The sequence below is a fragment of the Stenella coeruleoalba genome (assembly GCF_951394435.1).
Source record: "Stenella coeruleoalba genome assembly, chromosome: X".
NCBI lineage: Eukaryota > Metazoa > Chordata > Mammalia > Artiodactyla > Delphinidae > Stenella > Stenella coeruleoalba.
Window position 1 is genome coordinate 104,321,012 of NC_137152.1, and position 17,974 is coordinate 104,338,985.

Below are 17,974 nucleotides of genomic sequence, written 5' to 3' on the forward strand. Positions count from 1 at the left end.
AAATAAGTACTGACTATGCAAAACAATAATAATATCTTCTGGGGTTTACATAATACATGTTATTAAAATATGCAGTAATAATAACCCAAAGGTGGGGGTGGTAGATACAGTTAAAGAATCATCATGGCATTGCTTTGCCTAGAAAGTCAGAAAAATGTTAATAACTTTATTCTCTAATAAGTCAAGGATGCATGTTATAACTTCTCTCATAACCACTAAAAGAATAATAAGAAAAAATATATAACCAATAAACTAATAGAAAGGAGGAAAGAAATGTTCAAAATATACTTAATCTAAAATAAGGAAATAAAGTATAAGGGAACATAGAATATGTGGGACAAATAAAAGATAAAAACAACTAGTTAGAAATTATGCTCAGCCCTCCATGTCCACGGATGCAGAACCCGTGGACATGGAGGGCCAACTATATACCACACCATTTTATATAGCGGACATGAGTATCCACAGATTTTGGTAACAACAAGGGTCCTAGAACCAATCCCCTGCAGACACCGAGGGATGACTGTACACTTAAACCCAAATAGATAAACAGTTTCATTACATATAAATGGCATAAATACTCCAATAAAAATACACAGACCATCAAACTTGATTAAAAACAACAAATATATGCTGCTTTCAAGAGATATACCTTACATACAAGGACACAGAAAGGCTGAAAGTTACGGGACAGAATAACTTAAAGTAAAAGGATACAAAAGATATATTATGCTTCCACTAGAAATAAAGAGCTGGTATTCCTCTAGTAAAACAGAAAAAGTAGACTTTATTGTAAGATACATGACTGATGATAGAAAGAGACATATTTTGATGAAACATTCCAACAAGAAGATATAAAAAGGTTTAATTTGTATGCGCCTACGAATATGGTATCAAAATACTGTATGTGAAACAAAAATTGATAGAACAAAAAGAGAAATAGAAATCAAGCAGATTTATTCCAGGAATGTAAGGTTGGTTTGACTTTCAAAAACAAATCATAGCAATTCAATACATGAACAAAATCAAGAAAAAAAAAAGATATTCTCAATAATGTAGATAAAGCATTTGATAAAATTCAGAATCCATTCATGATTTTTAAAAATAACTCTTAGCAAACTAATACTAAAAGGAATATCTTTAGTATAGAAAAGGACTTAACATAGAACCTACAGCAAACATAATGCCTGAAAGTGAAATGCTGAAAGCTTTCTTCCCTGACATCAGGAATAAGACAAGAACGTCCCCCATCACTGCTAGTATTCAGCATTACACTCAAGATACTGGAGCAAGAGGGCAAGGAAAAAGAACTATAATTTTAAGGACTGGAAAGGAAGAAATAAACCCCTCTATATTTTCAGATGACAGAATTGTATATATAGAAAATATAAAGGAATCAAAAAGTAAACTATGATAATACTTAGTACCATGACTAGAATCATAGTCCATATACCCAGAGCAGTTGTATTTCTATATAATATCAACAAATAATAATAATATATATTTTTAAAGGTATCATTTATAATAGCAACCAATAAAAAAGAAAACCCAAATCCGTAGGAATAAATCTAATGAAAGACATATTCTATACAGAAAAACTGGGACTTCCTGGTGGCGCAGTGGATAAGACTCCGAGCTCCCAATTCAGGGGGCCCAGGTTCGATCCCTGGTCCAGGAACTAGATCCCACATGCATGCCGCAACTAAGAGTTCACATGCCACAACTAAGGAGCCCACCTGCTGCAGCTAAGGAGACCATGTGCCTCAACTAAGGAGCTGGCAAGCCACAACTAAGGAGCCCTGGAGCTGCAACTAAGACCCAGAGGAACCAACCAACCAAACAAACAAACAAATAAATAAATCTTTAAAAAGGAAGAAGAAGAAAAACTATGCGGCATTATTGGTAGAAAGTAAAGAAGGCTGAAATAAACGGAGAAATACACCAAGTTCATAGATTGGGACACTCAATATTTTAAAGAGGTTGACTCTCCCAAATTGATCTACCTATAGATTTATTACTATTCCAATTAAAATCTTACAGTTTTGGTGGAAATTAGCAACATAATTCTAACATTTAAATGGAAATGAAAAGAGCCAAGAATGGTCAAGTGCCACTCTTTAAAAGGAAAACAGTGTTGAAGCACTTATACTACCAGATAACCAGTATTATTATGAAGCTACAATAATTAAGACGATATGGTATGGTAGAAAGAGACCAATGGCACATAACATGAAGTCCAGATATAGACCAATACATATATAGATACCTGATGAATGACCAGTGTGGCACTGGAAAGCAGTGGGAAGATGAAGTATTGGATAACTTAGATATCAATAGGGAAAAAGTGAACCTTGACCCTTACTACACACCATGCACAAAAATAATTTCAAGATGGATTACAGATCAACGTGTGAAAGACGAAACAACAAAAATTCCAAAAAATAACATAGGGCAATATCTTCAAGACCTTGAAATAGAGGAAGCATTCTAACCTGAAGGAAAATACAATGAATGGGTATTTATTGAATTGGTAAGTTCTATTTAAAGGAGATACCAGTAAGAAAAAGAATACGCAAGGCACCAAATGGCTTTTGCAACATATAAGCGACAAAGGGTACATATCCAGAATAAAAAGAAATATTATCAACACAATGTTGAATGAAATAATCCATATTCCAAAGAGTACAAACTATATAATTCACATTTCATAAAATTCAAAATAGGCAGTTAATCTAATCAATCAGAATTAGAAATCAAGATAGCATTTACCTTTGGGGAGGTGGGTGGTGATAATGAATATAGGAAATAAAGGAATTTTCTGGGAGCTTGTAACGCTATTTATATTGACCTGTGTAATGATTATAACAGATATTTTCACTCTGGGCTCATTCACTATCATTTTTATTGTCTGCGTCAGAGAATCACTTCATTTCACATTGGACCTCCTACTAGTTTCTTGGTTGACGGAGTGCCCTCACTAGCATGGCCATCTCTCTATTACGAGCTTCACATGATGACTAGCACAAACCTTAGCATTCAAAGGGGGAACTGACTTTTTATTGATGTGAGTGAGAGAAAGTAAGTAATAGAGCAAATAAGGAAAAAATGTAGGAATCTATGAAGGACAGAATGCATCCTTCAGTACAAGACTACTTGGGAATACATTATTAAAAGGCACAGTAAACCAAAACATGGAAAAGCAGGAGCTACGGCATAATGTCTACGCACCTATCACACAGGGTCAGATACAAAAGAAATGAGAAAGATGTACATAAGAACATTCTCCAGATATTTCTTTATATATTTTAAAACCTGTTTCTTTATACACGCAAACACAAACTAACATATGATCACCACCTTCACCATCCCTGCTCGTAATATCCCCTCCTTTACAATCCCAATGTTAGTGTCTTTGTTTCTCCACTGACAAAACAGTTAAGGTCATGAGCTTTTCCTTAAAACCAACGAAATACAAGCAGGAAAGATTCAGGCAGAAAATGAGTTAGTCTAATGGTTCTCAAAGCCATCAGTGTGAATTACAATCACCTGGAGGAGTTTGTGAACGCACAGTCACAGGCCTTCTCCCTAGAGAGTTTACATTTGAAAATTACCATAGGAGATTCTGCTGCAGGTGATTTATGGGGAGAGATACTGATCTCGCTCAACACCCTACATTTCCTTAGAATTATTGTGTTATCATGCTATATGTATATATACATATGCATACTCTGGGTCTAAATTTTAAAAATTTATTTTCAGGCTTCCCAGGTGGCGCAGTGGTTGGGGGTCTGCCTGCCGATGCGGGGGACGTGGGTTCGTGCCCCGTTCCAGGAGGATCCCGCATGCTGCGGAGCGGCTGGTCCCGTGAGCCATGGCTGCTGAGCCTGTGCTCCGCAACGGGAGAGGCCGCAGCGGTGGGAGGCCCGCGTACAGCAAAAAAAAAAAAAAAGGAACCCCATTGTGAATCCTTCAAAAGCGAAAAATTATTCCTTGATTTATTTGTTGCATAAATTCAGATTTTCATATCTGAGTTCACCTGCTGGGAAGAAACGTTCTCCCCACTGTCTAGGTCCTCTTGGCTAGCTTGCTGTTCAATATGTGACCTCACAATTCTCTGATTTACATGGAACTATTTAGAAAAACAAACAAGTAGAGTTGCATGTTAACTAGAGTGATTGGATTGAAGGGCTTCCAGGAGCCAGTAGGACAAAAGACAAAAGGAGCATGGGCCTCTGTATGGAAGGAAAACAAAATAAAAGGGAAGAGGTTAAAACCAAGAGAAGCATTCCGTAACTGTGAAGAGATGTAGCTATGAGGCTCAAGAGCCCTAGGCTTGAGATGTTTTTTTCCAAGCTGTAGAAGGAATTAGGGGGCAAGACAGCCACTAGTTCCTTCAATAGCAAGGTAAGCTTAGGGAAATCTCTAACCTGATCTAGGGTATGACCACAGAGGAACTAGGAAGTGAAGACTAGTTAGAGAACCAAGAAGGGGAGGATGTAGGTCAGAAACGGGCTATATTTGGAGGATATATCAAGTCAATAGTACAAGGTTGTCTTATTGTTTCTCTGTGCCCTGTGATAGCCTCAGACATACAGTAGATTTGTTAAACTTAATGAAAATAGCCAAAAAGGGTGGTGTCAAAACTAACCACTGGGGACTGAATGGATGTTATTATCTCTCAGGTCACAGCCCAAAAGGAAGCCATGATGATTAAGTCATAGCAGCAAAGATGGGACTTTTTGAATCATACAGTCTATATATTAGATCAAACAAGAAGCCAACATTTTAGCAAGGAAGTTCCAAATCTCTATCATGAAACTCGTGAAGTTGCTGTGTAAGCACAATAAATAAGATGACATAGAAAAGATTTCAATGATAATGTGTAGCACATAGTAAATTTATAAAATTGTCTGTTCCCTTCCTCTTAATTCCCTACCAATCTCAACTTATTTCCAACAGACAGGACCCCTACCTCCCTTTTTTTTTTTGCCCATACCGCAAGGCTTGTGGGATCTCAGTTCCCCAATCAGGGATCAAACCCATGCCCCCTGCAGTGGAAGCGCAAAGTCTTAACCACCAGACCACCAGGGAAGTCCCCAGAACCCCTTTTTGTAAACATGGAATAATACTGTGGCGGGCCATGGACTACTTTGGCGAAAGTTCAATTCAACAAATTATTTCTGCACACCTAATAACTGCCCAGTACTACAGAGGACACAAAGATAAATCAAACGCAACTCCTACCTTAAAGGAGATAATAATTCATAAGTGAAACAAGATGTGCATGAATGACCTCAATTTGAAGAACAAGCCAAAATGCCATAGATTTCTATTAAATCCCAGGGAACCCAGCGGTTATTTTTAATTACACACAAGAGTTAATCAGAAGAAGAAATGCATAATTAATAGAATTTTATTTTTCTTAATTGCTAGCAGTGTATCAAACCAATCCATCTGAGAGAGAGCTGGGGTCCTGTGTCACATGGTCAGGGGAGTATATGAAACAAAGAAAGAAGATTTTAGGATGGCATCAATGAGTCATCCTAAACAATGAGTCATCCTAAACAATCAGCGGCATCATCCTAAACTCAAGTGCCAAACTGTTTGTTATTCACATCTGAGGGAAAATAAAGGTAGGGAACTTAGAGCTGGGCTTCTCAAGTATAGCTCTAACAGTCCCTTTGGCGTGTCTTCCTGTCCCACGCTAACATAGGATACAACAAGACTCCAGAGTCTGCCATAAACAGAAAGGGCTTCTCTTCCCAGAAAAGCCATCATGTTTCCAGAGTCGGTTCTACCAAGAATTAAGCTTCTGGCTTCTTTGGGAACAAATTTATATATCTCCAATTCATACTCTCTTTGGGGGTTAATAAGTTTCAACTGCGAAAGTAGTGGTTTGCAAATTTTACTCTAGGAATGGAACTTTTTTTTGACCCTAAGTGGTCCAGAAATCAAATATGAAAAAGAGATCAAAGTGAAGAAGGTACAGTTGAAGCAGGGCTGTGGATGTGTGGAACCCTGCTGCCCGAGCCTCCATCTTCTCCCCAGTCCCCTCAGTGTCTCCTGAGGGGGCTTTGCAGAACCCCCAAGAAAAAGGTAGCCTTTGAATTATTATTATATCAGAGTCAAAATGTGATTTTAATAACTAGGAAGAATCCCTCAGAAAAGGAATGATAATATTTTTAACAAAATATCTTGATGGTCAACTGGGTGTAAAAGGCTAGATCAGGAGAGCCTGGATCGGAGAGAAAAAGTTTAAAAATACAGCAAGTTAAACTTCCCCGCATAAGAATTAAATAAGAGTTTATGGTGGGGAGAAAGGAAAAAGAATATTTGTAAAACTTTGTGATACTGGTGATGCTGCGAAATTTCACCAAACACACAAGCTTATACTGATGGTCCCTGACTTACGATGGTTCACCTTGATTTTTCAACTTCACCTTCGTGCGAAAGCAATATACCTTCAATAGAAGCCATACTTCGAATTTTGAATTTTGATCTTTTCCCAGGCTAGCCCTGTGCTGTACGATCTGCTCTCCTGATGCTGGGCAGCACAGTGAGCCGCAGCTCCCAGTCAGCCCCGTGATCACGAGCGTAAACAACTGAAACAATTCTGTACCCATACGACCATTCTGTTTTTCACTTTCAGTACAGTATTCAGTGAATTCCATCAGATATTCCATACTTTACTATAAAATAGGCTTGGTGTTAAATGATTTTGCTCAACTGTAGGCTACCGTAAATGTTCTGAGCATGTTGAAAGTAGGCTAGGCTAAGCTATGATGGTCCGTAGGTGTACTAGATGCATTTTCAACTTACGATAGTTTCAACTCCTGATGGGTTTATCAGGACGTAAAGGCCGTTGTAAGACAAGGAAGACCTGTATAAGTGAGTATTTGTTGTGGAAATCAAAGAACTGAGCTCCCAATTCTGGACTGGCATGGGACAAAGGAAAGAGAAAGAGACTAGAGGTAAAAAGAGACCAGTAACAATGACAATTCAGTGCAAGCAAAAATAAAATGTGAGCCGTTTTAATTTATAGGAAAAAGAAACTGAGAGGGCAAGGAACTTCCAACAGAAAGTGGGATAGTGCCCTCACCTAATTTTATCTAAATTTCAAAGAGCACAACTTAGATTTAGGTCCAAAAACCTATTTGGCACATGAGGGAACTCTGATTTTTCTCTGAGTATGGAATGAAAAATAAAAGATTACTCTCTTGCCCTAATTCTCCAAGTTGTCAGCCCTTCGAGAGAGAGACAGAGACAGACAAAGAAACAGACTATGGGCACTTCAAAGAGAGAGACTGACTACGGGTACTTCCTTAACGCTCCCAGAAAAAAGGTGGAGAAAAGGGAGGGAAGGGTGAAGTAGAAACAAGAGTAATGGAGGAGAAAAGGTAGGAATAAAAAAACAGAAAAGGAAGAGACATGGCATAAACATAAGTAGAAGACTAGGAAAAGACAGAAAAGATAAGGTGAGGGTAAATTTTCTAGCCAAGTCAGGAAAGCTCCTTCCCAAACTCAAAACTCAAACATCCAGTGTGGACCACACATGCATGTACCTGCTTATGTGCCCTAGTTGTTTTTATCTCCAGAAGGAGACTATCATCTTGAGAAGAGGGTTCCACAGAAATATCTTCTATTTCTCATGCTCCTACAAATCACGTTCCAGTGCCCCCAACCAATGATGCTCAGTAAATGATGGTTAAATGAAAAAAAATCACTCCTTGGTTCTCTCTGTCTATTTGTCCAGGTACATGTCCTTTCACCCTCCATGAGAAATGAACTACCTATAAATCCCTTACCACACTGTGCTGTTTCAAATCTCTGGGACTTTGCACATTTTAGGTATTCCTGCCAGAAATGTCCTTCACTCTGCCTGCCTGCCAAATTCCTAAATCCTCATCTTATGCCCACTTCCATTATTTTATTTATCATCCAACACATTCATTATCTGTATATATGTTTGCTTCACCAACTGAACTGTGAGATTTAGAAAGATAGATCCTATGTCTTTCTCAGCCCTCATAGCATTCCCAACATTTCTTTCATTCAGTCAACAAGTATTTATTAATCATCTATGTCTATCTTGTTACCCAATCTGTGAACTCCTGGATAGCAATGACTGTATTACTGACACCACTAGATGACTAGAACACAGCACACCCCCTCGCACATACAGGGTGCTCAGAATGTGTTGGTTAAATTAACACAGCAATTATAAAACACTGCCAACCTCTGACTATAACCTGAATGTCTTATGTGTAAAAAGACCGGCCAGTATAAAGATTTTGGAATCGTCTTTAGGCAAAGATATTTCTCCGTCCCGGAGCCCTTCTTCTTTCCTCAGAGAGATTATTTTCTGTTTCTGCAACTTAACATTTAAAAAGCTGTGTACTGTTTGTTGTTCATTGAAACACCAGGCTAGTGAAATGATTAAAAGAAAAGGTACTGGGGGCTTCCCTGGTGGCGTAGTGGTTAAGAATCCACCTGCCAATGCAGGGGACACGGGTTCGAGCTCTGGTCTGGGAAGATCCCACATGCCACAGAGCAACTAAGCCTGTGTGCCACAACTACTGAGCCCACGAGCCACAACTACTGAGCCTGCGCTCTAGAGCCCGTGAGCCACAACTACTGAAGCTCACACGTCTAGAGCCTGTGCTCTGCAACAAGAGAAGCCACCGCAATGAGAAGCCAGCGCACCACAACGAAGAGTAGTCACAGCTTGCTGCAACTAGAGAAAGTCCACGCACAGCAACAAAGACCCAACACAGCCAAAAAAAAATAAATTAATTAATTAATTTATTTTTTTAAAAAGAGGGGCTTCCCTGGTGGTGCAGTGGTTGGGAGTCTGCCTGCTAATGCAGGGGACATGGGTTCGAGCCCTGGTCTGGGAAGTTCCCACATGCCGTGGAGCAGCTAGACCCCGTGAGCCACAACTGCTGAGCCTGCGCATCTGGAGCCTGTGCTCCGCAACGAGAGAGGCCGCGATAGTGAGAGGCCCGTGCACTGCGATGAAGAGTGGCCCCCGCTTGCCGCAACTAGAGAAAGCCCTCGCACAGAAACGAAGATCCAACACAGTCAAAAATAAATAAATAAATAGCTGCTATTAAAAAACAAAACAAAAATAAAAACAAAAACCTTAAAAAAAAAAAAGAAAAAGAAAAGGCACTGGAATAAGATAAATCTGGGTCTAAATTCTGACTGCTACTTATTACTTGTGTGATCTTGGGCAAGTTACCTGATCTGAGTCTCAATTTCCTCACCTATAAAACGTGGAGAAAAAGAAATACCAATTCTCCACATTAAATATGTAATAAGGAAACTGACAGGTAGTAGTAAGTGACCAATTAGCATTAGCCAACAATACTGAAAAGTATAATCAAGGTTCAGTATATATCCTTCCCCCTCCCAAAATGTCACAGGCCCTGAATGAAGCACAGTTATAGCTTAAGTGTAGCCCTTTAACTCCCCACTCACTCCTCTCCCAAAGCCCTTCCCTAGTCAGGGGCTGAGACTAGACAACTGCCTGCAAATGGACAAGAATATTCCTTTAAGCTTTCAGAGGCTTCGGGACACTCTGATCTGATTCACCAGGCCTACCTCTACGTTCAATGCAAAATATCCCACAGGCCACAAGGCAAATGAGGCAGCTCACTATCTGGAGTTTGGCTCCCTGTGAAGAAGCAGCTTCTCTCCTCCATTAAAAAATACATATCTTGATATATTTTGAATATATGTGCTTTGTAAAATGTCTTCTGATAAAAAATGGATGTGGGGGTCTTTAAAAAATCAGAAGCTAGGCTGAGAATGAACAGAAATAGTGCTAGAGTTATTACTAGGGAGACCAATTGCATGCAGATGGCTTGGCAAATGGTGGGGGGAGGGGGAGGCGTTAGCAGCCTGCAGTGACTTGGAAGCTGGCAGGCAAGGAAAGGGCTAATTGGAAAAGGGCCGTTTCAAGGATTCACTCTGCTGGCATGAAGCCACAAAACATGTCATCTACCTCTTTTTTTTGTTTGTTTGGTTTTTTTTTTGTTCCTTCTGATTCCACTCATGGGGATGCTAGAGGCCAGAACACACTTTAGGCTCCAGGTCAGGGGTTGGCAAACTTTACCTGTAAAAATCCACACTGGAAATATTTTATGCTTTGCAGACCATATGCTCTCTGTATCAGCTAATCAACTTTGCTACTGAGGCACAAAAAGAGCCACAGACAATAGGAAAAGAATGGCTCTGACTGTTTTCCAATAAAACTTTACTTACAAACACTGCATGCAGGCTAGATTTGGACCACGGGGTCATAGTTTGAACCACCTTTGCTCTAGATGAATTCATCTATGGGTGCCAAGAAGGGAAGCACAGAAAGAGTATTCCTGGGAAATGGGGACAACATACACAAAGCCAAGAGCATGAGGTTATGGCCATTGGCTAGCCATACGACCTTGGGTAAACTACAAAATCTGTTTATGGCTCAGTTTCCTTATCTGTGAAATGAAATGATCTCTAGGACCCTTTCCATTGCCAAAATTATGTGACTTTCCTGTCACAGTAGTGATCGTCAAACATTTTTCAGCATTGGGTTAAATCTTTTGTTTAACGAAGTCTTCTATAGAAGCCCTAAATGCATAAGAGATGAAAATGGAGTTGGTCTATTTGAAGCCGTTGAAGGCAACCTGAAGTCCTGCTTTTCCTATTATCAATCCAAATTACTGACCATTCCCAAACTCTTGATTCTCATCCATAGTTTTAAAAATCCCCTATCCCAATAAGGGGTTGAATGATGGATAATAGCTTCATGATAAAAATAATCCATCTCCTAATTCTTTACAGGTTATGAATCTCTTTCACATGTATTTTCCCCTAAACCCAAATTTCCCAAGGTACCCTATCTTCACATTAAGGAAGAATTTAACCCAAAGGAATAACTGTAGACATTTCAGGAAACATGGCAAAGGAAAGAGGGGTTTATTTCAACAAAGATGCATGGATATACTTCGGCTTATTTTCCTAAAGATCTTAGAAGTAGAAGAGACTGGTAAACATTTTCTCAAATATTTGAGCTACTTTGGCAACATTAGTCAGAGTTTTTAATGAATGTGACACTTACATGACTAAGTAATCACTGTGTTGGCTTGCCCTAAATAACTTCTGTCACAGAGGCCCATCATGCATTTCTACAATCTGCAATTAATAGGTTGAAAATTGAGCTTTCCTGTCCACCAAGGATGGCTTGAGGACTGTTCACTACCTATATGACTATGTTTTAGCTTGTGTGCTTCTGTGTGTAAGAGAAAGACAAAGGAAGGGAGGGAAGGATGGAAGGAGGGAGAGAGGGAAAGAGAGAGGGGGAGAGGGAGAGATATCATTTGCTGATAAAATGGAGGAAGAGGAGAAGAAAGGGGGATTCACTAAGGACAGAACTGAATAATAACTGCTTCTGCAAAGTCACTGGAGTTAAATGCAGCAAAATCGGATCTAAACTGGGATTTTAAAAACCTACTATTATTTCATCTGTTATTCTGAAGACCCTCAAAAAGCCAATAATATCATGGCTAGCTGGCATCTAGGGGGCAATTTTATTCAAGCCAGATGGTTTTTCCTAACAACAACTGCAAAATTAAACTAAATTAACTAGAAGACTATCTCAAATTATTAGCACTGCCTGAAGGGAGTCAAGCAGTGGTGTAGGATGATTTCAGTGACCAAAATAAAGGGATAATATGATCAAACCATCTCACTTCAATTAACTTCACCATTCATAATGGTCACTAAAGGCCAAATGAAAGGTTCTATGATTTAGTGAGTATTTCCATCCCTTCTGAGATCTTACAATTAGAAGCAGATAATATTGCACCATACTGACTGTGTAATGAATGCAAAGAAAGAAGAATTCATATGCTGAGTTGGAGGACTGAGTTGAAACCAACCACAAAAAAGGAACTGCTTGGAATGGTGTATCATGAAATGGAAGGAACAGTCAACAGGAACCAAATGGGTGAGGAACTAAGTTAGTTTCAGGAATGAAGATAACAGAAGCTAACCAACAGTCTTTTCAGAGTGGACCAATGGATGCAATCAAAGAGCAGATTAGCTGCCCCCTCCATTTACATGGACAATTTATGTCATGTTGATCATATGTGAAACGAAATGTTACGCAAACACAGATTGAAGCTGTTGTCATCAAACCTGATGACCACTTATAACCCCCCCCCAGGACAGATAGTAGTCACTGGACAGCTCTTTGGAATGGATTCTCTGCCTCTATCCTGTGCTAATGGGGATAAGAAAGTCCCAAGACTGGGAATGTGGGGGGAAGGAAATCTGAAGGAAACTCATAGCTATTTTCCAAAGGGGAGGAAATGAATACAGAGGGGCAATAAAATAAAATTAAAATATACACATAAGCATAACCTACATTACTAAGAATCACTTCAGTGACTAACAACTTCCTATTTCTTGAAGTAGTCACTGTAAGGCTCTTATGATTCTTAAAAATTTTTCCTTACCTTGTACTGAGTTTTCTCATTATACCTTTAGCCCACCAGCCTACTTCAACCCTTTTGTGGCTATCCAGAATAAACCTTCCTCTTCTACTCCAATGCATCAGATACTTGGGTCACATTTCCTCTTTCTTTTCTCCAACACTTTTCTTTTCTGGGCTTCCTTAAGTCATTGCTCAGACTCCTTGGAATTGCTCTCTCTTTGCCTATAATGCATAAGTTTTCCTAGATCTTTGCCTGGTTTACTTCTTCACATTGTTCAGGTTTCAGTTCAAATGTCATCTTCTCATAGCGACTGTCTCTGACCACTACATCTAGAGTAGCACCTTCTGAGTTACATTTTGTGACTTAAAAAAATTTTTTTTAAATATGTATGCATACAAAATAACATATATAACCTATATGTAAGATATAAATATATGAAATAAAACAAAAATGCATGTCATCATCATTCGCTTTAAGATAAAAGATACTGCCAATAATTTTGAAGATCTCTCTGAGCCCATCTCCTCCTACATTAAGGTAAGTAACTACTATCCTAAATCATAATGATTATGTTTTTTCTCTCCTTTACAGCTTTACTAAATTTATATGGGGCCCTAAAATGTACATTTCTAGTCTTACCTGTTTTAATTTATATAAATGGAATCATAGCACATGCATTTTTATATGCCTTTCTTTTTTACTATACATCATATCGGAGAGATTCGTGCACGCTGCTATGTGCAATCATAGTTGATTCTTTCTCAAAACTGTATAGTCTTTCCTTGAATGAATACAACATGTTTTCTTTACCATTCTACTATCAGTGGATATTTGGGTTGTTTTCAGATGTCTGCTATTAAAAACAATGCTGTTGCACAGAGGATTTTTAAGGACATGAAAATATTCTGTACAATCCTATAATGATGGGTACATGTCATGAAACATTTATCAAAACACATAGAATAAACAACACCAAGAGTGAACCCTAATGTAAATTATTGACTTTAGGTGATAATGACGTGTCAATGCAGGTTCATCGATTGTGACAAATGTACCACTATGGTAGGGGATGTTAATGGAGGAGGCTGTACTTGGGTGGAGACAGGGGGTTTATGGGAACTCTTGTACTTTCTGCTCAATTTTGCTGTGAGCCTAAACCTGCTCTGAAAAAGTCTATTTAAAAAGTAACGCTGTTATGAACATCTATGCATTTATTCAACGAAGAGTTATTGAGTACTTACTATGAACCAGGAACTAATCTAGGTCTGTGGATTTCAGTAGTAAAAAGCAGTCAAAAATGTCTGGCTTCATGGAGTTTATACTGCAGTGGAGGGAGACAGACAATAAACAGGCAAGTAAAATATTCGGCATATAAGATGATGCTAAGTTCTATGGATAAAAATCAGGGGAGGAAAATGGCTTAGGGAGTGTTGGCAGGGTGTAATTTTAAGGTTCACTGAGGAAGTGATATTTAAGTAAAGTTCTAAAGAAGGTGAGGCAGCAAGCCATTCTCTTCTGGGTAAGGAGTGTCCTAAGATAGGGGCATTTTTGGAGTGTGAAGCAAACAGCAAGGAACTTCACGGGGTTGGAGGTAAGTGAGGAAGGAAGAGAGTAAAAGGACATGAAGTCAGATGGGTAACGAGATGTGGCAGCACAAATTCTATAGACTCTTCTAGGCAATTGTTAGACTTTGGGCTTTTATTCTAGGAGACATGAAAAACTACTCAACATGTATCCCTAGAGTATACAGTGGTACAATGTCTAGTCATAGGGTAGGCATATCTTCAACTTACTAATAAATGACAAATTATTTTCAAATACAACCACATCAATACACTCCCCCTAGCAGTATTCGAAGAATCCCCATAGCGCCACATTTAACCAACATTTGATACTAGGAGGATTTAAACATTTTTGCCACTGATGGACTTAAAATGATACCTCACTGGGGTTATAATTCTTATTTCCATGATGGGTGATGAGATTGAACCTCTATTTATTTTTTCCATAAAATAATTTTATTCTAACTCTTCACATCGATTGTTAACATAAGTGCTTTCTTTTTACCAAATCCAGAGCCACTTTTAAAATCACATTCGATTTTATTTAAGTTGTTTAAAATATAGTGTTTTTTTTTTAACGTGAGAATGAGGCTTTCGCTGCTAAATTTTATCCTAACACTAAAGTTACCTTTTGATTTTTTTTTATTTCCACAAAGTAATCACTTTCAGCATTTACAAGATATTTTAAAATGGTGGAGTAATTTACCGGCAGTAAAAATGCACAGCCCTTGAGTCATTTTTTGGCAAACGCATATAGCTTGTGTAACCAGAACGCTATACAGTATAAAATATTCCACTGCCTCAGAAAGCTTCCTTTTGTCCCTTTTTTGTTCCCACCACAATCCCCTCACCGCAGACCAGAAGTACTGATTTGAGCTCTATCACAGTAGAATAGTTTTGCCTATTATAGAATTTAATATAAATATGAGCATATAGTATGTATGCTCTTTTGACCCAGTGTGTTTTTGAGACTCTTCCATATTGTTGCATATTATCAGTAGCACCTTTTAAAATACTGATAAATATTCCATTGTAAGAATGAACAGTTTGCCCATTCTCCTATTGATGGACATCTGGATTATTTCTAATTTGATATTTTTATTAATTAATCTGCTATAAATATTCTTGAATAATGCCCATTTCATACAATGTTTTCACATCTCTTCGATAATACCTAGGAGAATAATTACTGTGTCACAAAGAAGAATCTGTCTATTTTCTCAAGTGGTTTTATCATTTCACATTTCTACCAGCAATGGATGAGCTCCAGCTGCTCCAAAACTTTGAAAACATTTTATACTGTCAGACTTTTTCATTTTAGCCATTATACTGGGTGGTGTCTAATCATGAAGTAGTATCTCATTGTAGCCTATTCATATTTTTATTGGAAGGTTGTGTTTCCTTTTCTGTAAAATGTCCCTCCAAACCCATATTTCTATTGAGATGTTCGTCTTTTCAAATCAGGATATTTACATTTCCTGGCAACTATTCCCTTGTCGGTTATATGTGTTGCATATATCTAACTCCTATTTTGGGCATTTTACTTTCATGAAGATGTCTTTTAATGATCAAAACTTTATTTTACTGTGACCAAATTTTTTTAACATCTTTATTGCAGTATAATTGCTTTACAATGGTGTGTTAGTTTCTTCTTTAAAACAAAGTGAATCAGTTATACATACACATATGTCCCTATATCTCTTCCCTCTTGCATCTCCCTTACTCCCACCCTCCCTATCCCACCGCTCTAGGTGGTCACAAAGCACCAAGCTGATCTCCCTGTGCTATGCGGCTGCTTCCCACTAGCTATCTATTTTACATTTGGTAGTGTATATATGTCCATGCCACTCTCTCACTTTGTCCCAGCTTACCCTTCCCCCTCCCATATCCTCAAGTCCATTCTCTAGTAGGTCTGCATGTTTATTCCCATCTTGCCCCTAGGTTCTTCATGATAATTTTTTTTTTTAGATTCCATATATATGTGTTAGCATACAGTATTTGTATTTCTCTTTCTGACTTACTTCACTCTATATGACAGGCTCTAGGTCCATGCACCTCACTACAAATAATTAACTCAGTTTCATTCCTTTCTATGGCTGAGTAATATTCCATTGTATATATGTGCCACATCTGCTTTATCCATTCATCCTGTTGATGGACACTTTGGTTGCTTCCATGTCCTGGCTATTGTAAATCATGCTGCAATGAACATTATGCTACATGACTCTTTTTGAATTATGGTTTTCTCAGGGTATATGCCCAGTAGTGGGATTGCTGGGTCGTATGGTAGTTCTATTTTTAGTTTTTTAAGGAACCTCCATACTGTTCTCCATAGTGGCTGTATCCATTTATATTCCCACCAACAGTGCAAGAGGGTTCCCTTTTCTCCACACCCTCTCCAGCATTTATTATTTGTAGTTTTGATGATGGCCATTCTGACCAGTGTGAAATGATATCTCATTGCAATTTTGATTTGCATTTCTCTAATGATTAGTGATGTTGAGCATTCTTTCATGTGTTTGTTGGCAATCTGTATAACTTCTTTGCAGAAGTGTCTATTTCGTTCTTCTGCCCACTTTTGGATCTCGTTGTTTTTTTCATATTCAGCTGCATGAGTTGCTTGTATGTTTTAGAGATTAATCCTTTGTCAGTTGCTTCATTTGCAAATATTTTCTCCCATTCTGAGGGTTGTCTTTTCGTCTTGTTTATGGTTTCCTTTGCTGTGCAACAGCTTTTAAGTCTCATTACGTCCCATTTGTTTATTTTTGTTTTTCTTTCCATTTCTATAGAAGGTGGGTCAAAAAGGATCTTGCTGTGATGTATGTCATAGAGTGTTCTGCCTAAGTTTTCCTCTAGGAGTTTGATGGTGTCTAGACTTACATTTAGGTCTTTAATCCATTTTGAGTTTATTTTTGTGTACGGTGTTAGGGAGTGTTCTAACTTCATTCTTTTACATGTAGCTGTCCAGTTTTCCCAGCACCACTTATTGAAGAGACTGTCTTTTCTCCACTGTATATTGTTGCCTCCTGTATCAAAGATAAGGTGACCACAGGTGCCTAGATTTATCCCTGGGATTTCTATCCTGTTCCATTGATCTATATTTCTGTTTTTGTTCCATTACCATACTGTCTTGATTACTGTAGCTTTGTAGCAGAGTCTGAAGTCAAGGAGTCTGATTCCTCCAGCTCCATTTTTCTTTCTCAAGATTGCTTTGGTTATTTGGGGTCTTTTGTATTTCCATACAAATTGTGAAATTTTCTGTTCTACTTCTGGGAAAAATGTCAGTGGTAATTTGATAGGGATTGCATTGAATCTGTAGATTGCCTTGCGTAGTAGAGTCATTTCCACAATGTTGATGCTTCAAATCCAAGAACATGGTATATCTCTCCATCTATTTGTATCATCTTTAATTTCTTTCATCAGTGTCTTATAATTTTCTGCATACAGGTCTTTTGTCTCCTTACGTAGGTTTATTCCTAGATATTTTATTCTTTTTGTTGCAATGGTAAATGGGAGTGTTTTCTTAATTTCACTTTTAAATTTCTCATCATTAGTGTATAGGAATGCAAGAGATTTCTGTGCATCAATTTTGTATCCTGCTACTTTACCAAATTCATTGATTAGCTCTAGTAGTTTCCTGGTAGCATCTTTAGCATTCTCTATGTATAGTATCATGTCATCTGCGAACAGTGACAGCTTTACTTCCTCTTTTCCGGTTTGCATTCCTTTTATTTCTTTTTCTTCTCTGATTGCTATGGCTAAAACTTCCAAAACTATGTTGAATAACAGTGGTGAGAGTGGGCAACCTTGTCTTGTTCCTAAACTCAGTGGAAATGGTTTCAGTTTTTCACCACTGAGGACAATGATGGCTGTGGGTTTGTCATATATGGCCTTTATTATGTTGAGGAAAGTTCCCTCTATGCC

At 38.2% G+C, this 17,974-nt stretch overlaps 1 long non-coding RNA gene across 2 annotated transcripts in view; it reads right to left on the reverse strand.

Moving 5' to 3' along the window:
* The window catches only part of LOC307180924, a 934,155-nt gene that overhangs the window by 563,593 nt on the left and 352,588 nt on the right, over positions 1-17,974 (reverse strand). The window contains exon 4 of one of the 2 annotated variants that reach the window (XR_013825802.1): positions 13,730-13,809. The exons of the other annotated variant lie outside the window; for it this stretch is intronic. This is a non-coding gene — a long non-coding RNA (uncharacterized lncRNA). The remainder of the gene's footprint in view (positions 1-13,729; positions 13,810-17,974) is intronic. 2 annotated transcript variants of the gene reach the window in all.